At 39.8% G+C, this 23,930-nt stretch overlaps 1 pseudogene; it reads left to right on the top strand.

Annotated features, from left to right (window-relative positions):
* The first annotated feature begins 566 nt into the window (after positions 1 to 566).
* Positions 567 to 23,930, top strand: part of LOC127652054 (microtubule-associated serine/threonine-protein kinase 1-like) — a 55,933-nt pseudogene continuing 32,569 nt past the window's right edge.

Here is a 23,930-nt window from a genome sequence, read left to right as displayed (position 1 = left end):
TTAAATATATTTTATAGTTTAAATATAGTTAAGATCCCTTAGTTCGCATTTGCGCTCCATCAAGTGTTTTGAACGCAACGCATGTTTGTATTGTTGCTGCTGAAGTGTTTTCTTCACTGTATAAACTGTGTGTTGCTCATACAGCTGAAGTTTCACTTACTGCCCTCTGGAGTAAACAGGTGGTACTACAAGCTTGCATTTCTCAGGAATCTTCCTTATATGGGGACATTGCGATTAATTGCGCTCATTTTTTTAAAGCGTTATTTTTAATCAAATTAAATCACACTGAATTAACGCATTAAATCGACAGCCCTAATTTTTTTTTATAAATGTAAAAACTAAAAAAAAAGTGTATTGTTACATTATACAACATATTAGAATATATTAGTATTAGATTAATGTAACGTTCTTGGCAGGCAATGACGCAGGAGCAGATGATGATGTGATGACGAACCCACGTGCAGTTTATTTACAAAAGTGATATCCAAGAACCTGTAACAGATACTCAGACTCGAAAGTAGTGTTAAACCCGGAGGTGTAGTTTATTGAGGGATTAAGGGAAGCTGATGAACCTGAGTGCACACCACAGTGCAATGGAGAGGAGATCACGGGAACTTGATGATGGAGCGAGGAGCTTGAACACGCCTGAGCGTTGGAGAGGAGAACTACGTAGAACGTTGCTGGAAGGAAGGAGCGAGGAGCTCTGGACGAAGACCATGAAACTTCTAGGAGTGGAAGCAGGTAAGTCTGTGATCAACGTGGGAGACCAGACAAAGAGTGACGGGAGAGTGGAGCTTATATGCTGTGAAGCTGATTGATGTGGGAACAGGTTTCAGGTGCAGGTGATTAGTATTCGGGAGAGAGAGAACGTGGAGTGTAAGTGCTGGGAGTGTCAGGAGGAACTGTGACAGAACCCTGACTTTAAAAGTGAACAAAACATAAACATGAACTTGACTAAACATGGCTTGACTATGAAACAACATTACACCAATAATCTTGACAAAGGACAATGGCAAACATGAGGGCTTCAATACATGGCATGGGGGAGCATAAACCAATGAACAAACACAACTCTAAACAAGATAATTAAATAATAAACCAATGAAAACAAGACACGTGAACATGGAGGGAAAACAGGACATCACATGACTAGAAACAGGAACTAAACTTTTCAAAATAAAAGACATGGAATCAAGACATGAACAAAAAAACATCTAAACATGACAATTAAACTAAATGAGATTATTTTACATCTGATTGATATTTAATTATATTGTAATTATATTTATATTTATGTTGTAATAATTTAATTGTAATAAAATATGATATTATTATAAGGTTATAGTATAAAATAATAATAATTGTGGATCGGTTTGATTCAACCACTATATATATATTATTTTTTTTTTAGCTGACATCAAAATGAAATCGACCAATCGGATTCAACCATTGAAGTGATTTTGTAAGGCCCAAGAAACCTGTGGGATATTACATATCCCATGTGTCACTTAGACTTCCATTACCCCTGCCACACCCCTGAGCCCTCAACACTGATACTCTTTTAATGGCCTCACACACACACATACAGTACATGCTAACAGCCCTCCTATGATTTCTCCTGTTCAGCCCCCCCCCCCACCCCACCCCTCTCGCTGCCTCTAGTTCCTGGCTTGGCATGTACCCTTGAGAGCCACCTTACCTCTCTCTCTCTCTCTCTCTCTCTCTCTCTCTCTCTCTCTCCCTCCCTCTCTCTCTCTCTCTTTCTCTCCGTATCCTCGCTGGCTCTCCATCACTCTGTTCGTGGACAGCCACACACAGAGCTCAGAGCGTGTGTGAAGGAGGACGTGAGTGTGTCATGGCGTAGTCGGCTGCTTTCTGTGATTGTGTGTAAAAGTGTGTGCTGACACACTGGGCTACTGCCACTGCTCATCACTGCATTTGCCTGCCATCCGGGCATCTTGGCTAACAACATGTTCCGTCGAACCAAAAGGTAAATTAAAGAGAAAGAATTATTGGATCACTCATGCAATTATGACTCATCAGTTAAATGCTGCTTCTTATTTATTTGATGTTCGCTTATCTGATGATGAAATTGATCATGGTTATGATGACTTTGTTCTTTTTGATGTTGACGATGATGATGATGATGGTGATAATGCACTGTTGTAGCATCATTCTCCTCCATGCAGTTTTTTGGAAGGTTGACAGTTTTGTGAGTATATTTGCACGTGTGTAGCCATGACATTCTGTCATTGTTAAGGGAATAATTTATCCAAATATGAAAAATTTATCAATATTTACTCACCCTCATGATATTGAAGGTGAATGGGGAGCTGTTCAAGCTCCAAAAAATAGTCAGTATGACTTGTGCACTATATTTCAAGCCTTCTGAAGCCATACGATAGCTTTGTGTGAGATACATGTGCACTGAAATGTAAGTTGTTATTCAGCGATAATCTTCCTCTCTGCAGAATCTTCGGAAACTCATTTGTGCTTGCGTTCATTTAAAAAAATCTGATGATGAGGGGAGTTTTATTCAGTCAATAGCTTACACTGAATTTTAAAACTTAAAAACGAATTTTTTTATTTTTTTTTGGAAAAAAAATAATATATATGGGGATTTGGAATGAAATGAAGGTGAGTAAAGGACAGTTTTTTATTTTTGGATGTACAATTCAAAATGTTTTCCAGGTTAATTATGTGGCCATTTTGTGACGGATACAGATTGATCTCACTGTGAATTTGTCAACAGTAGGTCCAAAGTTTTGCTGTTGTAATCAGTCCGTGCTTACCGAAATTCAAAGTTCTGCCCCCAGTGGTCGAAGTAAGAAGTGTTTTGAACATAAGTAGCTGTAAAAGATGATACAGTGAAGAGGAATGCATAGTTTATTAGCTCAGATAAAAATAACCTGCGGCCCAGTGATTGAGTGAGTCAGATCAGTGAGGGAGTGAGTTGTCTGACTGATTCTGTCCATGATTCAGGCTGATGACTCCTGTGATCGATTCAGACTGATTCAATTCATTATAAAGAACTGTACCAACTGACTGATTTGTTTGTTAATTGGACAGCACGTCCCATTGTACTTACTTAACGATCTTGCGTTACTGTGAAGGCAGTATTATGTTGCCAGACCTTTGACCATCCACACAAAATCTGGTCCAGATTGCAGCTTATTCTAGCCAAGAACTGCCCACTTAGACAGGACGAGACCATCTGACTAAAGTAAAACGACCAAACACAGTTTGTTTTGTTTTTACTCGCTTTTTAGGGACGGATTTATCTAAAATCTGCCGCTTCAATTAAATTTTTTTTTTTTAAAGATGATGTGGTAGTCTCTGCAAATGTACAGAAAACCCGGAAAACTTTTTTAGGAAAATGTGCATAAGTCTTGTCATGAGAAAACAAAGTGTTTACAATTTGCTGGTGGATATCTAGTTTCCTTGCTGCTACTAAGTGCCTCAAAACAAATCCCTGAGTGCTTTTTAAAGATCTGATTAAACTAACCAAGAAAACAGTCAAATCCATTGACTAGCTCTTCCTCAAAAAGGGCTCATTGTATCAACCTGATAAAAAAAAAAAAAACTTTATGTGTAAAATCCAGATAATCTGATTCGAACTGCCGATTTTTGGCTGCCAGTTTTATGTCCAATATTGGATGGTCAGTAAACTGAAGGGATGTTCTGAAACATTTTTACATTTATTTATTATGATGTTTTTGAGAATGAGTCAAGTATATACTCCCGATACTCCCTTTTAAGTCCTCGCCGATACCTGTTTTTTTATTTTTTATTCCATATCAACTTTTTTTTTTTTTTTAGCATCAAAATGGTGTCTAAATAAAAAAAATCATTCAAACTTTAATCAAATTGGACAATTAATTTTATACATAATATTGTTTTTTTTTTTTTTATCAAGGTAAGTGCTTTTATACAAAACCTCACAGCACAATCCAAAATACAACACTGGAGCTATTTTTGTCAAGTAAAGTGCTGCATAATAGAGCATCATAGATGTGAGATATTGCTTGAATATACTTACTATTGATTTATTATTTTTATATTTATTTGTAGTAGTAGTAGTATTACAATGAATATTACATTCAATTGTAATAATTCAATACAACTATACAGTATGATACATTTCTGTTGAACTGTTTACCATTTAAATATAGCTTTTATTTTATGTATTTATTTTGGCGAAGCTTTTATTTCCCAAAAATTTATTTTCAATATCGGTATTATTATTAGCTTGCATAACTAGAAGTATTTGCATTCATGTATCTTACACAGAGTATGTTTCAGAGTATGCCTTAAGTACAAATGTATGTTTTGATATTTGTCAGGGTCTCTCTGAGTTTCATGATTTCTTTTAGTATTTCATTTGAGATGAGCTGCTTTGAGCCTAAAATGCTATTATGGAAGAAACAGACGTAGAGAAATATGGCGAGGGAATATGAATGAGAGAGAGAGCGGGAAGTGGCTGAGGAGACGTCCTGGCTTGTATTTGAGAACATCACAGTGGGTTAACTGAGTTCCTCTCTTTCGCTACAACATCTGCTACTCACTCTCGCTTTCGCTCTCTTTTCTAACTTCTCCATCCAAGTGAGTCGTTCACGTGTGTTTTAACTCGTCCATCTCTCTGCCGACACATATCAAAGACTGAACAAGAGAGAGTTTGTATAAGAGACTCTAAGAGAGGATCAGATAGTCTGTCCTCAAGGACTGAGCAAAATTTTTTTTAAATGTCTCAGCACATTATTTGGCCGATATATATCGAATATTCACAATATATTTGCATTGGTTTTGCTGGCGATATGAAATTTAGCACCTTTGTGAATATTTAATGCGATTTAACATTTGTTTGTTTTTTTCGACCATTGAAAATATGTAAAATTTTACAAATTTTGGAGGCACAGTGAGAGCCCCATATCTCTAGGGTGTAACCACAGGCCCTTAATAAGTACATATAAAAAGAAAGCTACATTTTGAGCAGGGGACCTCTGGTTGAGTTGATACGGAATGACCCTCTTTGTCTCATGACTTCCAAGTATGAGAGATGTTAAGACGCATGACGCATATACATGTTTCCATTTATCATGGTATAAATAATGAGGGGAGGTTGTACTTGCTTGTTTTGATTATTGGGGGGGTTACCTCCCCCCCAGCCCTCTTGGAGTCTACGCCCTTGGTGAAATGACTTCGGAGTTCTCTAGAGATCACATAGCATTAATAAATCATTCCACACACAAATTTGCTCGACTTGAAATTACACACCAGCACTGCCTCCAAAACCTCCACTCCAGGAAATGAAAGCATAGGATGAAAAATAGCGGGATGATATTTTTGCGGCATAATCTAGTTGGTTGGAGATTTTGTAACCTGTCAGATTATTGTTAATGTTGATCCTGTGATGCTTAGTCCACAGTTTAAGTGATCAGTTTTAGATTCAGGACACAATTAATCCAGTACATTCATTCATAAAAGAGCGTCCCAGCAGGACAGCCGCTGATCAGATTTGTTCTGTTAACAATCCTGATATAAAATGCTCTAAAAGATGATTGAATTTTATATGGAATCCAAAACTCTAAAACCAGATTGAAAATCTGGGAATTGTTTCTATTTAAACTTTGAAATGAACAGAGTTAGGAGTTTAATTTTTTTTAAAGAAATTCAAAAGTTCTACTAATTTTATGTGACTAATTAAATGTAAACAAATTTGTAACATTGACCTTGTTAACTTCTATGTACAATAGGTCACATTTCACTGCTTCCATTTATCCCCCTCCTGACTTCAGACTTCTGCTAATCTTTTAATTATCAGTTTAATAATTGATTTGTCCAATATGTATCAGTTTGTCACATCCAATCAGACATTTTGGCCCAACTTTGTATGTCCAGAACAAGGGTTTTCATTCACGTTTTGGATAAAAGTTACCAGCTATAAGCTGATCTATACTTTAGTCAGTTGCATGATCTGCATGGAATCCTGAACCTAATGATTTACATTTACATTTATGCATTTTCAGACGCTTTTATCCAAAGCGACTTACAGTGCGCTTATTACAGGGACAATCCCCCCGGAGCAACCTGGAGTTAAGTGCCTTACTCAAGGACACAATGGTGGTGGCGGCTGTGGGGATCAAACCAGCGACCTTCTGATTACCAGATTACCAGTTATGTGCTTTAGACCACTACACCACCACCACTCCACCGATGATCCAGTGAGAAACTGCAAAACTGATTTGAGATCAGCTTTAGGAGCAGCACAAATGTAGAGCTTAATAGGATTTATTATCTCTGACTATTTTAATATTGTTTGCACACCATAAATCAGATAAAGATGGAACAGTATCCTTACTGTCCACAAGCAATAATTGTTCTGCTACCAAGAGTTTAAATAGATATTATAGAGAAATTGATGAATACAATCAAATTAATATGATCAGGTTTTGTATTAACGTTTCGCAGACCATTTGTCATTTGGAACAGTTGTGCACAAATCTGGAAAAATAATCTGATTAAACCGCCTCTGCTGTTCACAATTCACCTTTTTCCTGCAGAGTTGACATCAAACACGCTTGAACGGCCAATGAAGATTTTATTATTTATTGGAGCATTAGGCACCTTAAGGCATTTTCAAACAAGAGCTTTTGGTGTGGGCTGAGACTGAGTCTGACACTGTTTGATGCCAGAGTTTGGTTCCTTTGGTTGGTGTGAAAGCATAATAATTAACATACTAATTATTTTAAGTCATTGATTGTATGGGCAGCGATGCAGCAAGGTGCGTTTGATTTCGGAACCAGCATATGGATTTGTCTTGTTGAATTTAGCCTTGTTGTTATATTAGCACATTGGCTAACAATGGTTTGTTTGGTTAATGTGAAACAGAACTGTAATCAAATCAGATTGCCCTCAGTTTATATTTATTTCACATGGGAATGATAAAAAAAAATACAAAATTCACACTTTGGACAAACAACATTTTCTTGTTAGCTCTATGGTTATAGCTAAATCGGTAAGCTAGTTGAAACTAGCTTACTTTACATACAAATCAAGTGACCTGTAAATTATGATTTACATGAACATTTGACATCAAAACACCTCATTTGCATTTTCAAAAGTTAGTAGGCTTCTTATAACTTGTTGTTAAAGATGTGTTTTTCGTTTGGGCATTTCTTCAGCTTAGCTAGCTAGCTAACTTGAGAAGCAAGCAGTGGCAAGCACATTAAGTTATTGCTGTATCAACCAGATACACTCCAAGCTGATTTGCTTAAAAAACGTTCTAGAAGAGTCAGCAATTCAACTTCCAATGACAAAGAAACAGATTTCTTTCTGTAATGTCATCCTATTGAAAACCACAAATGATACCAGAGACGGTAGCTAGAAGGACATTGAGGATACTTAATTTTATGTCAGTGAGCCAGCTAACAGCAGAACATTTTTCATTGAATTTTCAGGACACCAGGACTGTTCTGGGTAAACTGGGCCACCTGGCCACCCAAGAGTTCTTTTTGTCCTTTCGTTCATTTTGTCCTTCCATACCTGCCATTAGCAGAGAAAGAGAAAATAAAGTTTTTATCTTTGCTTTCTCACATTGGCTCTTGAGTCTAAATTTATCCCAATCACCTCTTCTTGGAATATTCCTCTGAGCCTGTTCTCTCACCCATTCATCTACACACTCATCTATTCTTTTCTCCTTTGTTTTTTCTACTCTTCTGTGAATCTATTTGCAAACCAGTATCTGCTCTACTACTGACATCCTATTGCCTAGCAACCAGAATTCTTGTGACCTTACATCACCACACCCATGGCATGATGTTTATCAGGTGAATATCTGTGCTACATGTTGCATTTAATAAGTTTATCCCTTTGCAGTATGTTGTGTTTAGCATGTGAATGATTCTCTGTGCTGTATATGTTTAACAGGCAAATCTGAATGCTATTGTGTTTAATTGGTGAATCTCTGCACTGTATGTTGCATTTAATAGGCCAATCTCTGAGCTTTATGTTGTTTAAATGGTGATTCTCAGTGCTGTGAGTTTGTATATAACAGGTCAATATCTGTGTTGTTTGTTGTGTTTATCAGGATATCTCTGTGCTGGAGGGATGTGCTCGATTAGTCGTTGACTAACACTTGTGGCGGACTCAGGAAAATGTCCTTTAAAGGGGTATAAGGGAAAGGAGGCGGCGAGAACCGGCTTAGCGAAATAAATAATAGATTAATAATAAACTGAACCAAAAACACACAAACATAAACACAGAGCAGCTGCCTGTCATTCTCTCTCTCTCTCTCTCAAACTGTCATCACCGGCTGCCTTTATCCCTCGCACGCCCCCATCAGGCTGATTGTGGACCGGGCACGCCCTCCTCCACTCTATACTCCTCTTGCAATGTTGCATTAGGTTACATTTAACGTATTTCTCTGCTGTTTATTGCATTTCAAAGATGAATTTCTGTGCTGTATGTTGTGTTTAAGCTGTGAATCTCAGTGCTGTGAGTAACAGGTCAATCTTTGCGCTGCTTGTTGTTTTTATCAGGAAATCTCTGTGCTGTATGTTATGTTTAATAGGTGAATCTATGTGCTGTTTGATGTGTTTGAAAGGTGAATCTCTGTGTTTTATGCTGTATATAACTGTTCAATCTCTGTGCTGTATGTTGTGTTTAACAAGCCAATCTCTGTGCTGTATGTTGTGTTGAAAGGTGAATCTCTCTGCTATATGTTGTGTTTAACCGGCCAATCTCAGTGCTGATATGTTGTGTTTGAAAGGTGAATCTCTCTGCTATATGTTGTGTTTAACCGGCCAATCTCAGTGCTGATTGTTGTGTTTGAAAGGTGAATCTCTGTGTTTTATGTTGTGTTTAACCGGCCAATCTCTGTGCTGTATGTTGTGTTTAACAAGCCAATCTCTGTGCTGTATGTTGTGTTTGAAAGGTGAATCTCTGTGTTTTATGTTGTGTTTAACCGGCCAATCTCTGTGCTGTATGTTGTGTTTAACAAGCCAATCTCTGTGCTGTATGTTGTGTTTGAAAGGTGAATCTCTCTGCTATATGTTGTGTTTAACAGGCCAATCTCAGTGCTGCATGTTGTGTTTGAAAGGTAAATCTATGTGTTTTATGTGGTATAAAACGGTTTAATCTCAGTGCTGCATGTTGTGTTTAACACGGCAATCTTTGTGCTGTATGTTTTGTTTGAAAGGTAAATCTCTGTGTTTTATGCGGTATCTAACTGTTTAATCTCTGTGCTGCATGTTGTGTTTAATAAGTCAATCTCTGTGCTGTATGCTGTGTTTGAAAGGTGAATGTAAAGTTTAATGATATAAATTAACTTAAAACAACATAAAACATAAAGACACACAGACACACTCTGCTTCTCTCTCTCTCTCCTACTGGTGCCTCCTGCCTGTCTTTATCTGCCAGCCCCTCCCATCTAGGGCTGGGATAAACGATTATTTTTTAAACGATTAATCTAGCGATTCATTTTTTCGATGCATCGATTAATCTAACGATTCATTTTTTCAGTCCGATTCGATTTCGATTCGATTAATCGACTTGTGACAACACCGGTAATACCGGTTTCATCGGGGGTGGGGGTGTATAAAATGTAAAAAAAAAAAACATTTGCCGGGAGTTTGATTGACAGGCGATCTGATCAATCAATCATAATACAACATTTTTGTCCGACAAAGTAGTCAGGAGAGAGAAGATTAACGTCGGTGGATTTGAATTTGAATAATGGATTGTAGGCTACTGTACTGACGTCTTTCCGCGGTTAAAACAACAGTCCTTCTGATGTAGGCTACATTCATGTTTAGCCTATTTGATGCTATAAATTGACCAAGCAGTTCACGAGTGGCGCCTCTTCAGGTGCTGGTGCATTGCCGTGGTGCTAGAATGGAAGGCCATCTCCATTTTGCAAAGACGACATATCACGGAATTGTTTCCTTTTAAATTAAAGAATTCCCAAACTTTAGAGGAGTGCATGCCGCCTTGCACTTCTGATAGTCTGAGGAGCCACTCGTGTTGCTACTACTCGCCGGCGCCGCCATCTTTGTTTTGGATCCGACGAATCGACGTGCATATTTTGCGTCGACGTATTTTTTGCGTCGACGTCATCGATGACGTTGACGCGTTGTCCCAGCCCTACTCCCATCTGATTAGCACGATTCAGGGCTGGCCGTGTGTCCTCACGGCCCTGCCCCGCCCTCCTTCTCCAGGTCGAGGTAACTCCCGGCATGACGCACTCCCCTCCCTTCCTGGAGTGGGGGTGTTACCCTTCTGGCCGTGCCTGCCGGCAGGTCTTCCCCCCCTTTCTAGAGCCCTGGGAGAGATGAGGGAAGGGAAAGGGGAGAGGGAAAGAGTGAGGCGGAGCGACAGAGAGAGAGAGAGGAGAGAGATTAAATTGCTCGCCGGTTCACGGACACGCTGTGACCCGGTCCTCAACCGCTCCTCCATCCTCTGACAGATGACAGCTCGCTCCTCCCCCAGTGGACTGCAGTGAGCCCTCTGACCCCTGGCAGACAGAACCTCTCCTCCCCTTCTTGGCGGATGGCAGCAACCCCTCCGTCCCCAGGCAAACGGCCGCGGCTGCTCCTTTGGTGGACTGCAGGAGGAAAACCTCCAAGAAGGGAGGGAAGTGCGTCATGCCAGGGGTATTCCCGACCTGAGTCAGGCAATGGAGGAGTGTGACGAGGAGGAGGACGGGACCGGCCTGTGAGGACACACGGCCGGCCCTGAATCGGGCTGATCAGTCAGCAGGGGGATAAAGATGAGCTGGAGGAGCCAGCTCGAGAGAAATAGAGATGCACGTGGCCGCGTGTGTGTCCGTGTTCGAGTATTACCATTAAACTTTGTTTACTGTTTAGCCGGTTCCCGCCTCCTTGTTGCCCGTCCTTTGACAGTTACAGTGGTGCTGAAACCCGGGAAGGAGGAGGGAAGTGCTGCCGTCGAGTCTTCGCCGCTGCATCCACTGGGGATCAGCTGCGGCCTCTGCTTGGTGACTGAGGGGTTGTCTCTCTTGAGGAATATTTGTTTAAAGTTGAATATAAATTAATCACGTATTATCAATATAAATGTAAATATAGCCATTTTATTCTACAATTGTTTCTGGTGGTCAAGCATGTATCTTGCTGTGTGTGCCTGTGTAAGAATTGAATGTGCTCACATATGGTAAACTAGTCTCCTGTGTTGACACTAGAGTAGACATATGGTCAAGCCCCTCCACGGACATTTCCTGTTCACTTCTTGAAAAACAACAGACTGGAAATGTGATGGATGGTGGTGACATGTGCATTGTATTAGCCACACCTTGTTAGATCATACGTATTTAAGAGGGTGCAAACCCAGATTCTGGAGTTTCTCTGCAGAGCAACTTGCCTTATTTATCGTTGACAATAAAGTCTATCTTTTGGCATCAAAACCCCAAGACTTGGAGAGTGATTTTTCACAGAGGTGGCAGAAGCAACGACACTCTCTGTGTGTCTCTGCTCGCACTTTCCCTCTCCCCACACCTCCCCTCATCTTGCCCAGGTTCACAGGAGGTGGGGTGGACCACCGGCTGACAGAACGTCTGGAAGGGCAGTGTCTCCCCTTCAGAGATGGGGGGGGGAGTTAGTCAGACTGGTGGTGCCCCGGCCTGAATCGGGCTGGGGAGGAGTGTGATGAGGAGGAGATTGTGGCTGGCCCGTGATGCTAAATGGTCGGCTCTCAATCAGCTGATCAGTGGGAGAGCGGAAGTCGGTGATGCCAGTTCAATAGAGAGAGAGATGCATGCAGCCATTCTGCATTTTCATGTTTTCATGTTTGTTCATCTTATGTTTTGTGTCCTGTTGTTTTAAGTTCGTTTATACCATTAAACTTTACATTGACTGTTCAGCCGGTTCCCCCTGGCCTGTCCTTATATTGTTACAGTTGTGTTTAACAGAGGAATCTCTGTGCTTTATGTTGCTTTGAATAGGTGAATCTCTGTGCTGTTTGTTGTGTTTGACTGAATCTGTGCTGTATATTGCATTTGCAAGATTCCTGCGGATCCTGAAAAAGTCTTAAGATTAAGATTCAACTTTATTGTCATAGTGCAGAGTACAGAGCCAATGAAATGCAGTTGTTTTCGCATATCCCAACTAAGCTGGGGTCAGAGCGCAGGGTCAGCCATGAAACCCTGGAGCAGATAGGGTCAAGGGCCTTGCTCAAGGGCCCAACAGTGGTATCTTGACAGTGCTGGGGCTTGAACCCCCAACCTTTCAGTCAGTTACCCAGAGACTTAACCGCTGAGCTACCACTGGCCTAAATTCAGTTTCCCAAAATGTAAGGTCTTAAAAAGTCTTAAATAATACAACAAAAGTCTAAATTTGGGAGGGGAATGACCAGAATTGCAATATGACCTAATGTGATTATCAAACTAAATTAAATAAATGCATGCACTGCGTCCCTTTTCTCCAAGCACACGGGAGCTTGTGAGTGTTTCCAGCTGTTGTGGAGCAGTTCACAATCATTAAGCCATATCGTACATTTATGACAATCGATCACTAAAGATCAAATGTTAATGATGATATAGTGTCGATGAAATATGACAGCGCTTACTTTTAATTGTTTATTCAGGGCTCCAGACTGTAAAAAAATTATTGATTGCGACAATAATTTTAAATCTAGTCGTCACTGGCGACAGTCGGGTTGTGTGCGTTCATATGATGTTTCGTCATATATCATCTTGTGAGTTATTGAATATATTTTTATAACGTGCAAAGCCAGTTTGCCTCGCACCGCTTTTCACCTGTTCTGTTTCTGATGAGCTCGCTGCATCACACGCAAAAACAAACCCAGAATATATACCGTTTATTAAATATACTGTTTATTAAACCTTCGGTGAATGGGTTATCAGCTGACATCCTTTTCTTTTGCTTACTATCTTGTTTTTGAACAGCAGTCTAATTCGAGATAATCTGTGATTTGGCTACTAAAACAGCTATTTGGCTCCTTAATGTTTCAGTTTAGGAGCCAATAGCTCCTTAGTAATTTTTTTAGCCCTGATATTGTAAAACGTATATTATTGTAGGAGTGCACATTTTATACAGTATCCCTTATTTGTTTGAATGAGCAGCTGGAAACTGTGAAGTGCAAACATTTCAAAATAAGAGTCCCAGGTGTATTTCAAAGTTATAGTGCCTTTAAAGTTAAAGGTTCCCCGCTATGAATCAAATTCGCTGTCCTTTTCTGCATATCACGGCGCCGTTTTGTGGTCCATTCTGTATTAGGCTGCGGCTCATTTTAGCTTTTCGCGGCCGGCTCACTCCATTCTCCCGATGGCCAGTCCGCCCCTGATCTGCCCCAAAGTCCGTCGGCCCACAGGGAAAATGCCCGGTATGCCAGATTACCAGCCCTGGGATAGAATAGATAGTTTGTACAGTATAAAAATCATTGTCTATGGAGTGTCCTCATAATGATAGGAGTACCAACGTTTGTGTGTGTGTGTGTGTGTGTGTGTGTACCAGCACAGTAGACTGGAACGCTATTTAATAAATCGTAAAAACCATTTAATTTGATCATAATATAACTATCATTTAATCATACAGCCCCTGCTTCACTGCCCTCACAATTCTTTGAAACTGACAGGAAAAAATCTCCAGCATTTCAGATTTGCATTTACATGGTCTTCCTGGGATAATCTCACAAAAACATGTCAAAGGTTTGCTTAAATAAATTGAAGCCTATTCTTAGAACTATTCTGATTTTTTTTTTTGTATTGTAACATTATTTTCAGTACATTTAAGGACAATTTTCCCTCCAGTCAGGTTTTATACTGGGCTGTAATCTGAGCATTCATGCAATTATTTGTGACATTTGGTCTCCGTGTCCTTTATATGAGTCAGTCTTTTGTGGATCTCCTCTTTTGGAATGAGTCACTGTGTTGACGACTAACACTGAGAAGTTAAAACTCACTTCTTCTTTCCAAATGAACTGTTAACAGGTCATCAGCCATAAGTGAAGTGAAACGGTATGCTCACAAACAAAAGAACGCTTTACGTTTCTACTTTAACGGTTGCTATAGTAACAGATGACATTAGCCCACCACTGAGGGCTATTTCTGAATGTTGATTCTCCAGTCTGCTCATCTCATTAAGTGTTAAAGGTTGTGAGAAGATACATTTCCGAAAAGCGGTGCCTCAGATGGATGAAATTAAGCAGAGTAAACGTTGGTGCTTGTTAAAAAGTGTTACAGGAACTTTTATGGTGTGAAATTGGTGTGACAACATTCTACAGCTCTTATGATGTTTTGGAGCTGTTCACACCAAACGCGTCCAGACATCTAAAAAAAAGCTAGATGGAGCGCAATGAATAGAACAGAACATACGGGTCTTTAGATGCATTTTTAAAAGTTGAAATTCTTTTGAACTAGACACAGCATCTGAAAACAGAAGACACGCCACAATGGTCAAAGATGTGTCCAGTGCATCTTTACATAGAAAAACTATGGAAAAATGACTTTTCTTTAGCTAAAATCAGTCTGTTCTTACCTAAACTCAAAACACTGCCCCCAGTGGCCAAAGTGGTAAGTGTTGTTGGGCATATGTGAACGTGTGAGCTCCATTTTCCACGTTTAACTTCCACAGAGGGGTGCCAAAAGTGAGTTGTGCAGTGAGTTGTTTTCAGCTTTACAGGATGTAATACAGTGAAGAGGAATGCTTATAAACTGTATGCCCCAACCCAAATCCCAAACCTAAACTAACCATCAGTAGAGTAAAAGCATAAAATGCAAAAAAATGCAACCTCTGAAATGCGCATATTACTTATTATGCAAACGCAATAACTTCCTGGTTTCACTGAGGGATATGAGGTCTCCTACGCTGCTGACGTAGTGCACTTCCGGTCGCATCACAAAGGAAGTTAAACACGTATGCAGATGCAAAAATGGCTAATAGAGGGCGGCTGTGGCTCAGTTGGTAGAGTAGGTCAGCCACTAATCGCAGGGTTGGTGGTTCGAATCCTGGCCCACACGACTCCACATGCTGAAGTGTCCTTAGGCAAGCACCCCAAGTTGCTCCCAATGGCAGGCTAGCACCTTGCATTGGTGTATGAATGTGTTTGTGAATGGGTGACTGAGTCACAGTGTAAAGTGCTTTGAATACTGTTAAGCTTAAAAAGGCGCTATATAAGTGCAGACCATTTAATAGGAGATGCCGTTTGGTACTAGAACTGTTTGAAACAACTTGCCGACTTCCTGTGTGAGCCATGTTGGCTTTTAAATTCACAGCTCAGAATAGTTGTTAATGAAGGTCTTTGGACTGTGCCATCAGCCAATCAGTATTGTCCTGATGTCATTTTCCAGCAGGTCCATGACTTTTATATCTCAGGTGATTGGCTCAAAATGTTCTGTGCCCTGAACTGAGTGCCCATGAACAAGATTGGTGGGTGCGTGCCATGCACCAGCTCAGCAACTACCATTGAAATGAATGGGAATGCTAATGGATAGCTTTCTCCATGTATTATAGACTTCTTTGGTGCAAACAGATGCTTGCTGTCGGCACTGGCTAGTCCATAACAACAGAGATTATTTCCTCTCACAGAAAGTCCGTTCACATGCACAGTCTTACACCAACTTAATAAGCCAACAATATGTCAAATACTTATTGAGGAAAATCACAATAAATGGTTAAAGCAAAACCCATTACCTTAATTTCACTATGTAAACACATTTACCAGTGTTCTGGTGGTTTAGTCAATGAACACACGTCTGTATACCAATTTACATCAATACTGGAGGAAATCCAGACCTTTTTAAAATCTTGCGTTGTCAGAATTTTATAATGTCTATTTTTAATAATTTTGAGTCTTGTTGTACATGTAAACACACCCAGTGAGAGAATGAGTCAACAGTAGAGACAGATAGAGTTTACTAAATGGTTCTGTGCTGCTGAATGGTAATGTTTGTGTGTGTGTATGTGTGCTTGTGTGTGTTGCGGAGTAGTGGTGGCGTAGTGGGCTAAAGCACATAACTGTTAATCAGAAGGTTGCTGGTTTGATCCTCACAGCCACCACCATTGTGTCCTTGAGCAAGGCACTTAACTCCAGGTTGCTCCGGGGGGACTGTCCCTGTAATAAGTGCACTGTAAGTCACTTTGGATAAAAGTATCTGCCAAATGCATAAATGTAAATGTGATGTATAAAACAGTCTGTGATTTCCAGCATCAGAGGAGCATCAAACGGCTTTGTTTCCTCCAAGTGTGGCCGTGTGTGTGTGTGTGAGTTGCTTGCCTGTCAGTGTTGTCCTTGATTTATGGCTCACTTTGTATAGAACCGAGATCCAGCAGGGATCAAGCATATGCATGCACACACGCACTCTTGCTCTCTTAACTAACAGCAGACTTGCAGCATGAAAACTATTCTACAGCAGAAAGTGTGGTAATGAAATCTGCTTCATGCTGTCAGTCTTTCTGTTTCAGAGCGGGAACATATTATAGAGAGGCACTATCCATCCTTGTGCTCCATACAGCCATATGATGGATTTGTAAATTAATATTCATGTGACAGTAATTGTTTTGTGAGCTATAATACCTTCAGATGCCAATAAAGCTCTTTAAAGCTGAATGCCAGCAGGCAGAAAGATCATGAAAACAATACTGTAGACTTTCAAACACACTTGTATACAGTATTGTGATCCGTGTTTGTGTGTGTGTGTGTGTGTGTGTGTGTGTGTGTGTGTGTGTGTGTGTGTGTGTAACAGACAGTCTTAATGGAGTGAAACAGAGAGGGTTGACAACAAAGAGGATGGAGGACAATTAAATGTTTTTTCTCAGCTGGTCATCTTTTCTCTCTCTTGGTTGTGTAGGCGGTTAGGAGGTGAATATTACTTAGTTCTTCCTGCAGTCTGATGCTACTGCTTAATAATTCAGTAGACTTTCACTCTGCCATTTCTGCTTTTATGTGATATCTTGTCACAGAGCGTTATGTTCGTTGGGATATGAATGGTCCCCCTGCATTATGTCCCTGAGCATTTCAGATATATTTGTTTTTTCGAAGCAAATGTCACATGCTATACTCGGCATGGAAAGATTGTGCATTGAATTTGTGTACTGCATACTGCACAATATACAGTACAGTTGAAGTTAGAAGTTTACATAAACCTTAGCCAAATACATTTAAACAAATGTTTTCGCAATTCTTGACATTTAATTGTACAAACCATTCCCTGTCTTAGGTCAGTTAGGATCACAACTTTATTTTAAGAATGTGAAATGTCAGAATAATAGTAGAGAGAATAATTTATTTATTTCATCACATTCCCAGTGGGTCAGAAGTTTACATACACTTTGTTAGTATTTGGTAGCATTGCCTTTAAATTGTTTAACCTGGGTCAAATGTTTTGGGTATTCTTCCACAAGCTTCTCGCAATAAGTTGGTGGAATTTTGTCCGATTACTCCAGACAGAACTGGTGTAACTGATTCAGGTTTGTAGGCCTCCTTGCTCACACACGCTTTTTCAGTTCTGCTCACAAATATTCTGTCAGATTGAGGTCAGGGCTTTGTGATGGCCACTCCAATACCTTGACTTTGTTTTCCTTAAGCCATTTTGCCACAACTTTAGAGGTATTTTTTGGCATCATTGTCCATTTGGAAGACAATTTGCGGCCGAGCTTTAACTTCCTGGCTGATGTCTTGAGATTTTGCTTCAATATATCCACATTATTTTCGTTCCTCATGATGCCATCTATATGAAGTGCACCAGTCCCTCCTGCAGCAAAGCACCCCCACAACATGATGCTGCCACCCCCATGCTTCACGGCTGGGATGGGGTCCTTCAGCTTGCAAGCCTCACCCTTTTTCCTCCAAACATAATGATGGTCATTATGACCGTTTTGTTTCATCAGACCAGAGAACATTTCTCCAAACAGCAAGGTCTTTGTCCCCATGTGCTTTTGCAAACTGTACTCAAACTGTAACAGTGGCTTGTTCCTTGCTAAGCAGCCTTTCAGGTTATGCTGATATAGGACATGTTTTACTGTGGATATAGATACTTGTTTACCTGTATTCTCCAGCATCTTCACAAGGTCCTTTACTGTTGTTCTGGGATTGATTTGCACTATTTGCTTCAAACTTTTTGATTTGCAGTACACCTCCTATCAGAATCTAATTGGCTTATTGCCTAAATTCATGACATTGTTTTCTGAAATTTTCCAAGCTGCTGAAAGACACCGTTAACTTAATGTAAACTTCAGACCCACTGGAATTGTGATATAGTCAATTAAAAGTGAAACAATCTGTCTGTAAACAATTGTTGGAAAAATGACTTGTGTCATGCACAAAGTAGATGTCCTGAACGACTTGCCAATACTATAATTTGTTAATATGAAAACTGGAGTGGTTAAAAAATACAGTAATACAGTAATAAAAGTAAAGCAAAGGCAAGCAGCAAAACAGATGATCACACCAGTTGCAATGAACACTTTCTTATGTACTCACCTTCATGCCATCCCAGAATACCTGCAGAACACTAACAAAGATTTTTATCTCAGCTCTGTGGGTCCATACAATGCAAGTGAATGGTGACCAGAACTTTGAAACTAAAAAAAAAAAACACATAAAGGCAGCATAAATAATCCACAAGACTCCAGTGGTTTAATCCATGTCTTCTGAAGTGATTCTATCGATTTTGGGTGAGAGCAGACCAAAATGTAACTCTTATTCACTATAAACATTGAGATCATTTGTTTTCTTGGTGATCATGATAGGCTCGATTACACTTCCTAGTGCTATCTAGCGCTCTGTGCAGTTGTCAAGCACCAGGAAGTGTGATCGAACTTAAAATCATGATTATGCTTAAAGACTGCATTGGCAAGATGTACAGTGAAAAGCAGTTATATTTTGGACTGTTATTACTCTAAAATGATTGGATCGCTTCAGAAGACATGGATTAAAACACTGGAGACTTACAAATTTATTTTATGCTGCCTTTATGTGGTTTTTAGAGCTTCTAAGTTTTGGCCACCATTCACTTGCATTGTATGGACCTACACAGCTGAGATATTCTTCTTTTATGTTCTTCAGAAGAAAGGAAGTCATACACATCTGGGATGGCATGAAGGTGAGAGAATGATGAAAGAATTAAAATTTTATAGTTGAACTATTCCTTTAAATATTGCGCAATTTATTCTTCACATAATGGAAATTAACTTTCAGAGTATTGCATCATGTCATTAGCGAGTTGATTGGCTTTCGCCTCCAGCTTTGTCTCTAAAATTTTAGTGTAGTATTTGAGGTGGCCTAGCAGCCAATCGCAATGCTGATGTTTCCTGCGGAGGCTGTCAGCATCGTTGCCATGGCAGCATCTCATTTTAATTCCTTGTTTGTCCCTCATGTCTGTTTGTAAAAAAAATTTCCCCATGTGCCTCACATCATGTGTTGATGTTGTTTTCAGTTGCCGTACGAGTAACAGGAAAAGTCTGATCCTGACCAGCACATCTCCCACTCTTCCCCGCCCACACTCTCCTCTTCCTGGACACATAGGTGAGTATTCTTCTCTGATCACATGATCTGCACCTATGATGTCATGTGACATACTAGCATGTTAAAGTTAGCACAAACTACTTTCACTGTCTGTGTCTAACAGGAAGCAGCCCGTTGGACAGTCCCAGGACATTTTCCCCAAGTGCCCATTTCTCTTTTGCATCGTCTAGAAGGTAAACAAACAAACAACAGAGATCCTGCTCTTTATGAAAGGAATTGTTCACCCAAAAAAACAAATATTGGTCATAACTTACTCACCCATATGTCGATCCAAACACATACGACTTTCTTTCTTCTGTGGAACACAAAAGGAGATGTTTTAAAGAATGTTGCAATTACTGAATTCCATACAGTAGCAGTTCAAAGTGACTCACTTTAAGGCTTAAAAAAGCACCCAAAAACATTTACATTTACATTTATGCATTTGGCAGACGCTTTTATCCAAAGCGACTTACAGAGCCTTTATTACAGGGACAATCCCCCCGGAGCAACCTGGAGTTAAGTGCCTTGCTCAAGGACACAATGGTGGTGGCTGTGGGATTTGAACCAGTGTACTTCTGATTACCAGATTACCAGTTATGTGCTTAGACCACTACACCACCACCACTCCTTTATATTTTGGACTGTTATTACAAGTTGGACTGTTATTACAATTTTTTGTATTAATTACAAAAAAGTAATTAAGGTTGTCCAAAACTAGACCGGTGTGTCATAATCCAAGTCTGCTGAAGGCATAGGATCCCTTTGTATTTTGAACAGACCAAAATTTAGGTAATTATTCACTCTAAAATCAAATCATTGCTCTACTGTACTGTATACAGAGCTCAAATCAAATAGGGTGGCACGTCAATAATATTAGACCTCACTGGTTAGAGGCATGACATCATTGCGTTTGGTAGATAATTACATTTTTGCTACAGTCACTCTTTCCTGATTTAGTTAACTGTATGGCATTCGCTATGTAGTGAATATTAAATAAGTTAACAAGTAAGCAATTGTTTTAGACACGGTATATGCATGAATGTATGAAATACTGAAATGCCAAAGCTGCTTATGTTCTCTTGTGAACCTCTTGAGAACGGTTTAATGATGGAAAATGTCCAGTTGTCCATCTTATATATCTATACTGAAAGCTACTCTCTGTTGTGTAGAAGAAAGACTCTCTCTGCAATGTGCTGATGCCAATAACTGATATCGATAAACCTCATCCTAACCAGACGCGATCTGCCTGTTCACACCTGATACGACACGATGCAACACTGCAATATTCATACACTAAAATTAGGATTATTGACAATAAAACGTAGAAATCAGTGCAATCACAGACGGAACAGTGTGTTTATTGAACGCAACTCATTTTCTCACTGAAGCTCCATAACGTTTTCTATGGCAAGCTCGAGGGGATAAATACCCAATCACACATATACACTGGACAAAGTTACTTTATGAAAGTTACTTCATCCTTCTTCTGTCTGTTAAGATTGTTTATGTTCTCACGGTACTTCTGTTGTTATTTCGCCATAACAAGGGCGGAGAAAAAGTTGAAATGATCCGGGATGTCTCCCCACTACCATTCTGAACCAGTGTGTGTGTGTGTGTGTGTGTGTGTGTGTGTGTGTGACAGCGCTCCAGGCTAAAGAGAATAAGACCTCTAGCACATCATTCACCCTCAGCCAAAATTTAAGTTGTTCTGAACCAGCTAATGAGATGCCGGCTTTAATATACTGCAATAAGAATAATTTTAGGCCTGTTTGTTGACTGTCCTGCCTGGCGCGACGTCGCATTAAAAAAACTCTGATTAACATGGAAAAGATACCTTTTATAGTGTGTTGTGGCATTGCGTCACATCTGGTTAGGACACTGTGCTATATTGACCACACTATCTGATTAAAAGCTTCCGATTTCGGCACTTGCAAAATTACAGTGTGAACAATCAGTCCTAAAGATCAGATTTGAAAGACAAATTGGGTTTTTGTGCAGTGTGAATACAACCTTAACAAGAATTGTTCATTTGCCTCCTCATGGATTAGAGTTAGGCTTATAACTTATTGAAAATAAACATTTGATTTAACTGAAATATTTATTGAAATAGAGCTGTTCTGTTCATCAACACAACAATTTCAGTCTCAAACATGTTTAACATCCAGAGCAAAGCAAATAGATCTAGATCTATCTACTATCTACCCTTCAATGCTCAGACCCATAGAGATCACATCAGACCCCCTAGAGACCATTAGACATCATCAAACCCCATCAGACCTAATCAAACCCCCTAGAGAACACATCAGACCAATTAGACCTCATCATACCTTCTAGAGACCACATCAGACCACATTAAACCTTATCAGACATTGCGAGGCAAACGCCACATGATGCACGCAACAGGTGACAAAAACAAGACAGGACACCCGTGCGAGAGTTCGGCCACACACAAACCCGAATCCTCAGACCGATGTGCCCGAAAGCAAAGTGAGTGGAACGCACCTCAGCGGTCGCGCGAGACATACACAGAACATGGAGCATGAGTGTCTGGATCCCGACACAGACCGAAACAAAACCAGACAGGAAGTCAGGATCTAGACACCATGCTCCGGACATGAAACAATACAGACAGAAGAGCGCACGGCAGGGAATTCAACGAAACCCGTGCACTCACACAAAGACAGACAGTGATGCCATTAGACCTCAACGGACCTCCAAGAGACCACATTAGACCCTATTAGACCTCATCAGACCCCTGTAGACCACATAAGACCTCATCAGACCCCCTACGTACTACATCAGACAACAAAAGTCCACATAAGACCACATGAGTCCTCAACAGACTCTATTAGACCTCATCATGATCAATCCTCATTTTTGGAATTGCAAAAATCCCTGTTTTCAAACAAATTCCCAAAAACTCCACAAGTCTCCCATTTGTCAACAAACAGTTAGTCCCATCCCATCGTCACACCAATGTTTGGCTGAGCCAATGTTGCTGTGTCGGGCTAGTCAGGGTGCTCGAAAAAAGAGAGCAATGTTTTGAAAGCACCACAGAGTCACAGCTATAGTTATCTCATATATTAAGCTGAAAAACGAGAAAGTATTTTAACATTTAAATAAAAATTACACACTTCAGCTTTAAAAATGTTCAGTTAAGTCAAAGATGAAAAAGATAAAGCATGGCTTTGTTCCGGTTCAGTGGTTTGGCGAAGCTAAATTGACCTATTTTTGAAAAAAGAGAGAGAAAGAGAGGAATGAGATTCTTGAAACGGCTAACATACATTTATCACCATCACTCTTCAGTCGTTTGTCTGAAAGATGAGTGTGAAGGAGAGATGAAGGGAAGAGAGACAGACAATCGATTGATCAGTGCGTTCTTTCCTGTCTGATTCTTCCGTGCCCTCAGAGGACTAATATTGGATTTTGCTACTATAAATCTTGAGCTTAAGATACTGCGGCTGCACAACATGTATCTTCAATTCTGTCAAAGCACAGAGCTACTGCCACAGAGGAAACACAGCACAATAAAATGTAGAGCTTGACAAAGACGACACTATTGAGCTGTGGTTTACAACTGGTTTTGCTGCAGGAGCCATATTGTACATTAGACATCAAGTTGCGAGCCAACACAGTACCAAAACTGTTTTCCTAATGATTAAAAAAAAATTAGGATGATTTTTTCATTTGTATTTAAAAAAAATCCCCTGCCCTTTGCGACTCACAGACCTAAAAAAAAAAACATTTAAGTCACCAGTCTGTGTTATTTCAACTTATTTAAATAATAAGAAAAACAAAACGTGTTTGATAGTGGAATTCCTTGTTAAGAATTACACTCCCCGAGATCCTAATGATAAAGAGCCACAAATCAAACAATCGCAGCATACAAATTTCGGGTAAACAAACTCCGTAGCAACCGCCCACTTCCATGATGCACTGTGAATTAAGCGAACGAGTCGGTCTCCTACACTCTCAAACTACTTATATATTTGTGCATGTCATAATATTTACATATAATAACAAGCAATTTAATATTTCTACATAGTTTTTAATTTGATTACGTCATTTGCAATGTTTCATGGAATTGTAGTTCTTTCCCTCATGAAAGACTTTAAGTACACAGTCTTGTACTGTTCCTTCGTCATGTCTTTTATGTAGAACCACATGCTTTCTCCTTAAAGGGATAGTCCACCCAAAAAAATTATTATTTCATGATTTACTCACACTCTGGGCATCTCAGATGTGTATGACTTTCTTTCTTCTGCAGAACAAAAATTAAGAGTTTGAGAAGAATATTTCATCTTTGTTGGTCCTCACAATGCAAGTGAATGGGTGCCATCATTTTGAAGGTCCAAAATCCACATAAAGAGAGCATAAAAGTAATCCATAAGTGCTGGTTATATCCATGTGTTCAGACACAATCTGAAAGGTGTGGGTGAGAAACAGATCAAGTC

Source organism: Xyrauchen texanus, chromosome 11 (genome assembly GCF_025860055.1).
Source record: "Xyrauchen texanus isolate HMW12.3.18 chromosome 11, RBS_HiC_50CHRs, whole genome shotgun sequence".
In the NCBI taxonomy this organism is placed as follows: Eukaryota; Metazoa; Chordata; class Actinopteri; order Cypriniformes; family Catostomidae; genus Xyrauchen; species Xyrauchen texanus.
The sequence above is the reverse complement of the archived record's forward strand: the minus strand, read 5'-3'. Positions and strand labels throughout refer to the sequence as shown.